Source organism: Panthera leo, chromosome B2 (genome assembly GCF_018350215.1).
Source record: "Panthera leo isolate Ple1 chromosome B2, P.leo_Ple1_pat1.1, whole genome shotgun sequence".
NCBI lineage: Eukaryota > Metazoa > Chordata > Mammalia > Carnivora > Felidae > Panthera > Panthera leo.
Window position 1 is genome coordinate 87,199,501 of NC_056683.1, and position 10,534 is coordinate 87,210,034.

The 10,534-nt window shown below is 35.8% G+C and overlaps 1 long non-coding RNA gene across 1 annotated transcript; it reads right to left on the reverse strand.

Annotated features, from left to right (window-relative positions):
* Positions 1 to 596: 596 nt before the first annotated feature.
* Positions 597 to 9,290, reverse strand: LOC122220199. Its single transcript, XR_006202717.1, has 4 exons — positions 9,229 to 9,290; positions 8,869 to 9,129; positions 1,601 to 1,736; positions 597 to 1,163 (listed from the first exon to the last, which is right to left on the reverse strand). It is a non-coding gene; the product is annotated as an uncharacterized LOC122220199 (long non-coding RNA).
* Between the last annotated feature and the right edge of the window lie 1,244 nt (positions 9,291 to 10,534).

A 10,534-nucleotide genomic window follows, 5' to 3' on the forward strand; every position in this document is an offset into this window, starting at 1 on the left:
GAAGAATTCTGTTTGGGGTTAGCTGATGATCCTTTTATTTCTTAACGGATGTCTGGCCTAACCTTTATAGTTTGGATGGATGATATTTAGGTTCAAACTTCCTGCTCATGCATAGGGAGATCAGTGATTTTTCTTTAAGTATTCCTGCACACTCATATTTACCGTTGTAAACTTTTAGATTTGAATGTTTTACCCTCTTCCTCTCTTTTTCCTCACTGCTTTCACTTCTGCATGATTGTTTAGGGTGAGCCTAGTTGTCATGGACGTGTTAAGTGTCAAATATATGACACTCATTTATTTTAACTTTGGTTAAAATTTTAACTGGTCTGCATTTGTACAACACTTCTAGTGCCCTGAAAATTTGCTTTTATGAATTAGGGGTATTGATTCTAATAGACTAAATTACTATTGGATTCAGAAACATGAAACAGTATAAAGGATTGTAGATATACAACTGCTTTATGAATGCATGCCTCTCTATTGAAGAATGTTTAGCATTATAGGAATTGAGTGTATTTTCTCAAAGCACAAACATGTTGGTATGAGACACTACACAAGTGGATGGGCCTTTAGGCTAAATCTGCCTATATGCCCCTCAAAGCTTTCTTGTTGTATCTTATATGATTTTCACTGCTGAAGCTGCCTTTTAATTTGTAAATGTGAAATGGGCTGGATCAAAGTCTTAGAAGATTCAAGGAATCTAATCCAATTTGATGTAGAGCAAAACACAATTTAAAATCTAAATAATTCCCAAACTCAAGAAGCTGCTTTCTGATCTACCTTCTTTTCCAATCATCACAAAGCGAGACTCCTGCTGTAATTTTCTCTTCCCAAGATAGGCAACTCTTCTATGCATCTCTCTGGCAACCTTAAAAAAAAATTACTCTTGCACTGGTTCATTTGATTTAGTGGTCTGGAAATTTGAAAATGAGGTTGTCTGTTAAAGGTGACCCCCTGCAGTGGCTTTGGCAGCATGGGGTGTTCCGGAGCAGGGAGCAACAATGGCGGGAAGCCCCTTGAAAGAGCAGTGGTGCTGACATGATTGGGCAGAGCAGTAAAGGCTGATTTCCTTACACTGAAGCTCTTCTGCCCCAGGCGTCTTCCTCTGACTGTCACCCCATTAATGCACAGCAATTGCTAGACAGTCTCCAAGTCATCACCTTCTGAAAAACAACAGATGGGTTAACTGGCTTGAGGTCAGTCAGTGAGTCAGGAGCAGAGCTGGGGTTAAGTCCCCAGTCTCCTCATACCCAACCTGGTAAAGGACCAAATGTATAGGCTGTGGTTCCATCAGCATTTCTAATGCTTGGGGAACAAGCTCATTAAAATGGCTCTAAACTGATTAAGCCAGGTTTATGTCCTGTTCCTTTCTCTTTTGTTCTTTCTTTCTTATTTCCTTCTTCCCTTCCTTTCTTCCTTCCAAAAAATATCCTGAATTGATCATGTACCACTTACTATACATATCTGCAAAGATGCTTCCTAATTACACTGTCTGCCTCTCTTTGTAGTCTCCTTATATCAAATGATAATATTCCCATAGCTCATGGCACTGTTATCATTAAAAATATAAAATCTGAAATTAAAACATTACAAAGTTTACCCTTGAGTTTTAGAAGAGGAATTTTTTTTTCTTCAGTGACTGTTTTGATTCCATATATGAGTTTCCTCCACATTTAAGTAGCAGCTACTCTTTTGATTATGTGTAGGGGAGAAGGCAGATCACATCTAATTGGTATCTGCATACAAGAAAAAAAGTGATTTTAGTTAAGTTCATACTTTGAATTTACAATCAGACTTTTATCCAAAGACACTTGAAAGATATAAAAATTAGCCACTGAGTTTAAGTACTTTATTCTGACCAATTGCCAAAACCAATCAAGGCCATAAGAGACAGAGAGATGGAGTGGGGTGGGGGCAGGGGAAAAAAAGGTGGGGGTGGGGTGGGGCAAAAGAATAACTTTAAAAAATGGAATTAATTTTATAAACAATTTGGAAAGATGGATAATAGACTTGATTGTGAATGACAGCCTCTTGAATCAGTGGTTTGTAATCACTTTTAAAATTTTTAATCTTTTTTGTTTCTAGACCTGGACTCTGAATAAAGTTTAATGTCATGAGCTCTTTCCCCAGAAATATACATATGTGTTTATCATATGTGTTTATCATATGTGTTTATCATATGTAACTTTTTAATACAATTTCAGGTATTAAACTCCCTTAAAGCCCAGTCAATGCTGTAGGTTAAGAAATCTTATACTTAATTAAGGCAAATAGAAAAAAATCTAGGGAAAAACCTCAAAAATGAAATATTTCTTAATAATATTGGACTTAAACTGAGAATTTTTAGCTAAACTGTGGACTTCTGACTTGCTTTTCATATATCACCTTACTAGTCAATAAAAGCTACCAACTCTCACTTTTGAAATTCTCAATCCTCTTATGCTGTTGCTCTATAAAACAGTGCTCTTAATTAATTAGTATCATCATAGGATTAAGCAGTGAAAGGAATTGTGAGAAGTTATTTGAATTTATAATGCAGCCCTTGGCCATTAGAATAGGACAAACCTAAACCATTCTAAAAAGTAAAATTACTATTAAAAATTTCCAAAGAAAATTCTACAACTGTTTTCAATAGCTAATGTCAATATCTAATACTTTCCTGTAAGAAAAATATTTTTTTCTTTATATCTGACCTAAATTCTTCATACTTCAGATTAAATATTTATTTATTTTTTTTATCATCACTGGGAATTGAACCCAGCTGGTCAACAACTTCTGTGTAGTACTGCTCAGAGTAGTACCTTATTTTTTTAATCAACTAAAATATGTAGATAATAGGTTGTTTTGATTGTATATTTAGTCTTGATCAGCTCCTAAAAGATTTCGCGGTGATTTAAACTCCTTGAATTTCAGCTTACGAACCAGAGTTTCTTTGGAACAAGCAAAACATGTTAAAATAGCAATTACTCTTGTAATTGCAAATAGCTGAAAGTTCCTAGATTTTTGATGCTCTTATTCTAGGTTTGATTTTCAATATGTTTTTGATTGCCTCCCTCAAATTTCTTTGCATTTTCTTGTAGTTTTATTTTTTTTTTTTAAATCATGTTTATAGTTTTAAGCTCATCAGGAAAAAAAAAATAGAAGTCAGTTGGGGGATGAAATGGGAAGGAAGCAGAAGAAAAATTTTCCAATCCCTTAAGATGCTATATTCTTTTTAAAGAATTCCATTCAAGTAAGAGTATTTTCCTGATCACTGTATGTTCATTTTCAATTAATATGTTAATTAAACTTGCTTGTGGATTCTTTGCAAATTCAACCTGTATTATAGTTAAAGGTTCTAAGCTTTCATCAATGAAAGGGAGCAGTTTGGTTTTTGTTCCCCACTCTACCTTTTTCCTCTCTAAAAATGGCTGGAAGAAGTTTTTTTTGTATTTCCATGGTATTCTTGTTACTAAGCCATTGATCCTTTCAAGTGTAATACACAGTACAGTGTTTCTCAGTGGGAGATTTGTCTTCAGTATCTCCGTAGGTTATTCAGGGTGGCATATCCTCTATTGAAAGGTCTCTTTAGTCCTTTTCTGTTTCCTAATCATGACCTTATATATTGACTTCATGTCCTTAACTGCAACTCCCCTTACTTGAGACAGTATTTTTAATTCAGGAGGCCTTTAAAATTGCTTTAGCAAGATATTAATTAAAAATAGGAATTCTCTGAGTCATTTTTGTACATTTCTTTTCTCATAAATTATTTTAGCATCTCATACTCAGTTGCAGCAGATGACACAAGATCACAGTCTCACAAACACACATGATAAACGTAATGCAACAATATTAGAAATCAATAGTGTGTGTTTTATTGTATACTGTACCTAAAATACACAATAGGGTGACTTACATAAATCATTTATTCCCAGTCATGATTGATGACCTCATAACTCACGAGTGACGGGGCAAAGCAGAGCCCCAAACGAGTTATGAAATGTCATCAATAACAAGTGGAAACAAATGATTTATCCAGTGTCACAGCCCATTGTATGTTCAGTTTATGCAACAGCAGTTAATGATAAAAACACCCAAAATGGGTGCAGCTTGTATTTTATTCATCACATATGCACATACTCTTCCTACACTATTTTACACTAGGTTAGTGCTTATTGTCCATGAAGAAAATGATCAGGGTTGAAATAGGAAAGTGGGTTGATAGAGAAGATATGATCTTTGTATATATATATAAATCCTTTTGGAATCTCTTTCCTCTTGACTAGGCTTTTCCCCTTACTTTCTTTTTTCAAAAAATATCTATCCCTTTTCTAGTAAGGAAAACATTGAAAAGAATATCTGCAGCTATGTAATTCAATTTGTTTCTTTCTCAGTTGACATTCTAGGAGAGAGAAAAGTTAGCATGATTTTTAAAGTTAAAGGATGTTATATGACTTTAACACTATTTTTTACCCATTTGATTTTTTTTTCTGACTATATAGCTTAGGAGCAAGGAGTTTTTTATTTCCATATTCAAAGGCAGTAAGAATCTGACTATTAAACTGTTTTATTTTGCAACATCATTCTATGCATCCTATGTATTTTGGAAGTCCTGCATGTTTCACATAGAAATCTTATTTGTAACATTAAAGTTCAGTTATAGTTTCACTTCAAATTTAGAGATAGGTTTCACTAAAGTTAGGGATATTGGTGGTTGCTAGAAGCTTGTATTTGAGGTTAATGTTATGAGTTCACATCCTAATTCCTTAAAATTGATATTAACTTTTGGGAAAAATGCCATTTAAAGAGAATGTCAGGTTCTTTTGAATTAAAAGTCTGTCCCTTGTGACACTCTCCTTCAATATTTATAATATTGACTCGCTAAGAACCCCAGAACCTTGTTAGATACAATTTTATTAAGTGAATTTAAGAGACTGTAATATGGTTATCACGCTGTGCTGGTTGTTGTACAAAGTTAAACAAATCTAGCTTTTACTTGAAATGAACATTTAGACAAAAGATAAAGGGGCAATTAGACATAAAGATATCTTTGTGAGTCTTAGCAGTTATAGAAAGCACATACTGTTTGTAAGCATTGTATGAAAGCAAATGTGTGTCAACCTCTACACCTCCGTTTTGATTCCTCTGGAATATATTTCCAAAATATACCCCGAATCTGCCTGCTTTTTCAGATATCCACTGTTATTGTAGTCTAAGCAAATATCTTTTCTCCCCTAAACTATCTTCTGTGGAAGCTTGCAAACTTGATTGTCTATTTCCTCTTGTCTCCCATCAACATATTCTGCATGTAGTAGCTTTGAGTGATCTAAAACTGCAGCACTCCCTGCTGTAGCTCTTCAGTGTCTGTGCAGTACATTTAGAATACATCTAACCCCCTCTAACTGATCTGTAAGTGGTCCCTGTATAACTCTCCACGCTCATCATAATCTATTTTCTCTCCCATTTTAGCCACATGTTCTTTTTTCATTTACCCCAAAGGGGCTGGCTAAGCTCCTTACTGCTTTGGAATCTTTTTCTGTCCTATTCCCTCTGCTTGGAATTTGTCCTTTTGCTTGGCTGTCATCTGCTCGTCGTTCAGATCTCTCCTAACATGGCTTTTTCAGAGAAGTCCTCCCTGAATTTCGTGCTAGTCAGGCCCGCATTGTAATCTGTCAATCTCCTTTTCCTTCACAATGTCTGCCACAACTTTATTTTCATTTTATTTAGTTCTTTTTTCTGAAGGTGTTTATCACAACTTTAATTGTATATTTCATCTCTGTGATTATTATTTTCAATACATATATCCCAATCTAGGCCATTAACTCTATAAAGGAGGGCATATAGATTTTATTAATTGCTTCTTTTCAGTATCTAGAACAGTGCCTGATACCTGAATAAGTATATGTATGTTTTTGAAAAAAGGAGAAGGTTTGAAAGTGACACGGTAGGAAAAATTAATAATTTCCATTGAATTATTTCTTATTCACTAGTCATCTACTATATAAAGACTACAAAACTCAATACTGTGGAGATTTACTAAAGAATTTGAGAAATTGTTTTTTATCCTTGGAAAGCTTCTATTAAATATGAATTCCTAAAATCAGTTCAAGTATTTATTGCGGATACATGAGTAGATCAGAGGTGGAGCTAATCCTGGAAGTTTACTTGATATTGGTGAGTTGAGCCTCAATTTAAAAATATAAGGAAAAGATTAGCAAGTGGGAACAGAATGAACATTGTTATTTCCCATACTGGAGTGTGCATATAATCATGATAGAACAAATTACTAGAAAGTTTCTACTTTGTTGTTATGGCCTGGATTGTGTCCCTTCAAAATTCATACATTGAAGCCATAAGCCCCAGTGTGATAGTATTTGGAGATGGGGGGGGGGGTCTTTGGAAGATAATTAGGTTTAGATGAGATCATCAGAGTGGGGTCTTCATGATAGACTTAGTGCTCTTAAAAGAAGAGACTCCAGGGACCTAGCTCTCTCTCTTTCTCTGCACATGCACTCAGAGGAAAGGACATATGAACATATATAGCAAGAAAGCAGCTGTTAGCAAGCCAAGAAGAGAATGCTCATTTGGATCTGACTATGCTGGTATGGTCTTAGACTTCCAACCTCCAGAACTGTGAGAAAGTAAATTTCTGTTGCTTAAGAAATATCCAGAGTATGGTATTTTGTTATGATCTCACATGACTAATGCACTTGAAGATGTGCTTTTCCGGCATAGAACATTTCTTGATTTGAAAAATCTAAAATTAGATTTTTAGTCTAAGTTGAGAGGCTAGAAAAATGAAAGTGATTGCTTATCAGCTATGTACCTTGGTAAAACTGTCCAGTGGCATGGGCATAAGAAAATAATAAGATGACATAAGAGATACCTCCTAGAAATTCTATTTGCTAGTATTCTGAAAATAGTTAATACTGATATTTATGATCCAATCTTAGACTCTGTCAGTAGGAGTATAGTACTTGACTTTAAGGAGATAATAATTACTTCTTCTTTCAACTATAGTTATGGTTTTGTTCAGGGCATCATATTAATAACCTAGAATATTGATTGTACTGAAATTTACTGGGAATTTTTTTTAACATTTTTAATGTTTATTTATTATTTTTGAGAGAGAGAGTGCAAGCGGGGGAGGGGCAGAGAGAGAGAGGGAGACACAGAATCCAAAGCAGGTTCCAGGCTCTGAGTTGTCAGCACAAAGCCTGATGTGGGCCCGAGCTCATGAACTGTGAGATCATGACCTGAGCCAAAGTCGGCCACTTAACCGACTGAGCCACCCAGGCACCCCTACTGGGAATTTTTTAATGTAAATTTCCAAGCCTTACCCCAGAATTACTGGATTCTAATCTATGTAGGTGGGATTTAGATTTTCTGTTTTAGAAAACAAGCTACTAAATAAGCATTTGAGAAACATTGAATCAGCATATTCAGGGACACATGGGAAGGTAAGAGGGTATAATATTATGTCTTAGCAAGAAGAGTTGAAGGATTTAGAGATGTTTAGTCTGGAAAAGATAGGACATTATAGTTGTCTTTCAGTATTTGAAATCTTGCAGATAGAAGAATAGGATTTGATTTCTGTCATTCAGAGGACAAAACTTGGATCAGTATGTGGGAAATTTAGGTAGTATGATTTGGCCTCAAAGAGAAGCTTTATTAATTTCTAGTGTTGTTCATAGAATGGATTACATTGGTAATTGTTAAGATCTCTCTTACTGGTGATATTTAAGTGAAGGCTGGATAACCTCTCAGGGGAGAGCATATGAAAAACCTTCCTAATACATTCTTCCTTCCCAAAGGGGAAAGTAGTGGAGTAGATATCAGATTTTCAGTCATGTGAATAACAATATAGTTTTTAAAAAATATCTCCTCTGTCTCTAGCACTCTATCTCCTCACTGTCAAGCCAGTGAAGGTCTACCAAAATGGAATCCCAGCTTTGTTGAAGATGTGTGTTGGATTAGGCACTGAGCATGTCAGAAAGGCAGTACTGTGTGGGGAAAAGGTTGGAAAAACACTTAGAACTAAACTCTTAGGCCTCTTGCTGAAAGCAATCCTTCCTTTAATCATACTCAGTTATTGGGGAACTCTTTGTTCTTTTCCATGTCTCTTGCCTAAACTTCTGATTAGAGTTTGCCTAATACCATTAAATATAATAGCTGGTGATGGACTTGGGTGAGTCCCTTTTAGATTAGATTAGGAGTTATTGGTGTCCACATCTGCAGTAGGATGTCTGTAGATCAGCCCCCAAATGTAGGTTTTCCAGATGTCACCTTATTGAGCCCATCATATATTATAGGAATTTGAGATTGAATAGCTGTGCCTAGGATGCAATTTGTGGTAGCTGACTCTTGTGGTTGGTAAACTTTGCATGATGATAGCCTGGCAGAGAAGAGAGGATTGGCAGGTGCAGAGAGACTCCTGAGTTCCAAACCTATGCACAAAGTTGCTAATCAGAGCAAAGAATTGCCATTCTTTGTTTTCATCTCTCTACTAGCCATTCAGGCTACCCCTGTGTAATCTTTGTCCTTTAAAGTCATACCTTAGCTTTAATTTTGCTCTGATTTCACCCAAATAAAGGTGGTTGGAGGATAGGAGGAACTAGAAAGAGAAAATACAGTGAAATTCTCTGTGTTATCATAGACATGATTCTAGGGACTTCCCATGCACATTAAAGTGATTTAGTGATTTATTTATGACTGATTTTCTTGCCTTATTCTCACTTGTATTTAAGATAAGTTGAAAAAGTAATGATACAAAAACTATAAAAATTGGAACCAGGTGAAAAATAAATCAGTATGGAATAGTGATTCAATATCATAGTTATAAACCAAAACATCTTTTGTTTTTATTACAAATAGCCAGCCAAGTCTTACCTCAGATCTTTTATCAAATTCTTTGGAATCTGAGCCAGGGTCATGTGCAGTTTTAAAAGGTAATAGATTTGATGTGTAGCTAGAGTTGATAACACATTTCTTGGGTTAGGAATTCAAGTAGGTGGTTCTGGCTCAAGGTCTGCCCTGAAATCAGGAAATCAGCAGGTCCATTTCCATGATAGCTCACTCAAATGACTCAATTCCTTGTCACATGAGCCTCTCTATAAGGTTTGGGTTTCCTCATAATATGACAGGTGGCTCCTTCAGAACATGTGATATAAGAGAAGAACAAAGGTCAGAGTCACAATGTCTTTTATAACCTAGCCTTTTATAACCATTCTACTAGTCACACAGACTAACCCTGATACAGCGTGGGAGGGTGTTACACAAGGCTGTGAATACCAGGAAGCAGAGGTCATTGGGGGACCATCTTGCAAGGTGGTTACCACACGTACCATGACTCATAACAGCTCTCATTCCATGAATTAGAGAACAATTGTTGGAATTTTGCCAGCTCTCAAGAATGTCTATTTCTACTGTAACACCTAGGAAGAGGGAAAATAACTACAGAATGAGTTTTCAGACATGCTGACCTGAATGAAAGGTGGTCTTGGGCCAAAACTTAGTTTATTACATGACTACCGTAAGAGGTCCATGGCACAAATCATGAAAAGATCTGAATATTTCTCCTTTCTCAATGTACAGACTGCAGTAAATGACTGCAGTTACTTTGAGGAAGACTGAGAGGTGATATCATTCTTCCACATCAGTACCTTGCCTTCTAAGTGAGAGGCTGTTATTTTTCCATTAGGGTAATTCTAGTCAATCAAGCCTCTTTCACCAGACCTAGAGGTTTTCACTATATAGATCAAATAAGACTATTTGTTTATTTAGTTATAAGGACGCTATTGTCAATTAATCATTCTCAAAGTTCATTATAAAGGTCCCTTTAGCCCTAATACCTCCTTGCCTTTTATAATTAAGTCTCTAGTACCCTTAGCTCTTATCATGCCCACTGAAATCAAGGAACCCATTTCAGTGGCAGTATGAGATGGCTCCTTCCTCCCTGCCTTCAGAGGACAGTTATGACAGTGCTTTCTGAGGATATTGGTGCTCCTTCAACAATTCAGTTGTTAATATCTCTGTGAAGGTTGAGTGCTTTGGACTGGAAGAAATAGGAGGCAGTTGCCTGTAATAAACTCCAACACTTTTCTTTTTCTAAGTCTTGACTTTTCCATATATTACCAAGACTTTCCCAGCATATTCACAAGGTTATTGTAGGTCACCAATGATTTTAGGTTTCAGATGACTAACTAATGACATGCTGATATTTGACTCAGATCTGGAAGAAAATAGGGTATGACATGTGAATAACTGGTATCCCTTTACAAGTTAAGTAGCTTGAAGTGAGGACATTTCCAATTCTTTATGTAAGGTGGAATCAGCCTCATCAGTCAGGGTAGGAGGCGTCTGTTGACTCAATAGGTTTGGTAGGATTTGGCGGGGGGACTGTGTACTCAAAGATATCCGAAAGGTCCCAATTACCATCTTAATCAATTGTCACCAAAATTTCATGGCTCTACTCTTTTCTAAGCAAATTTCCCGTTTTCGCATACGAAATATAAGACTTTATTGTAATTCATCAGCTAAAGGATCAGATTCTTTT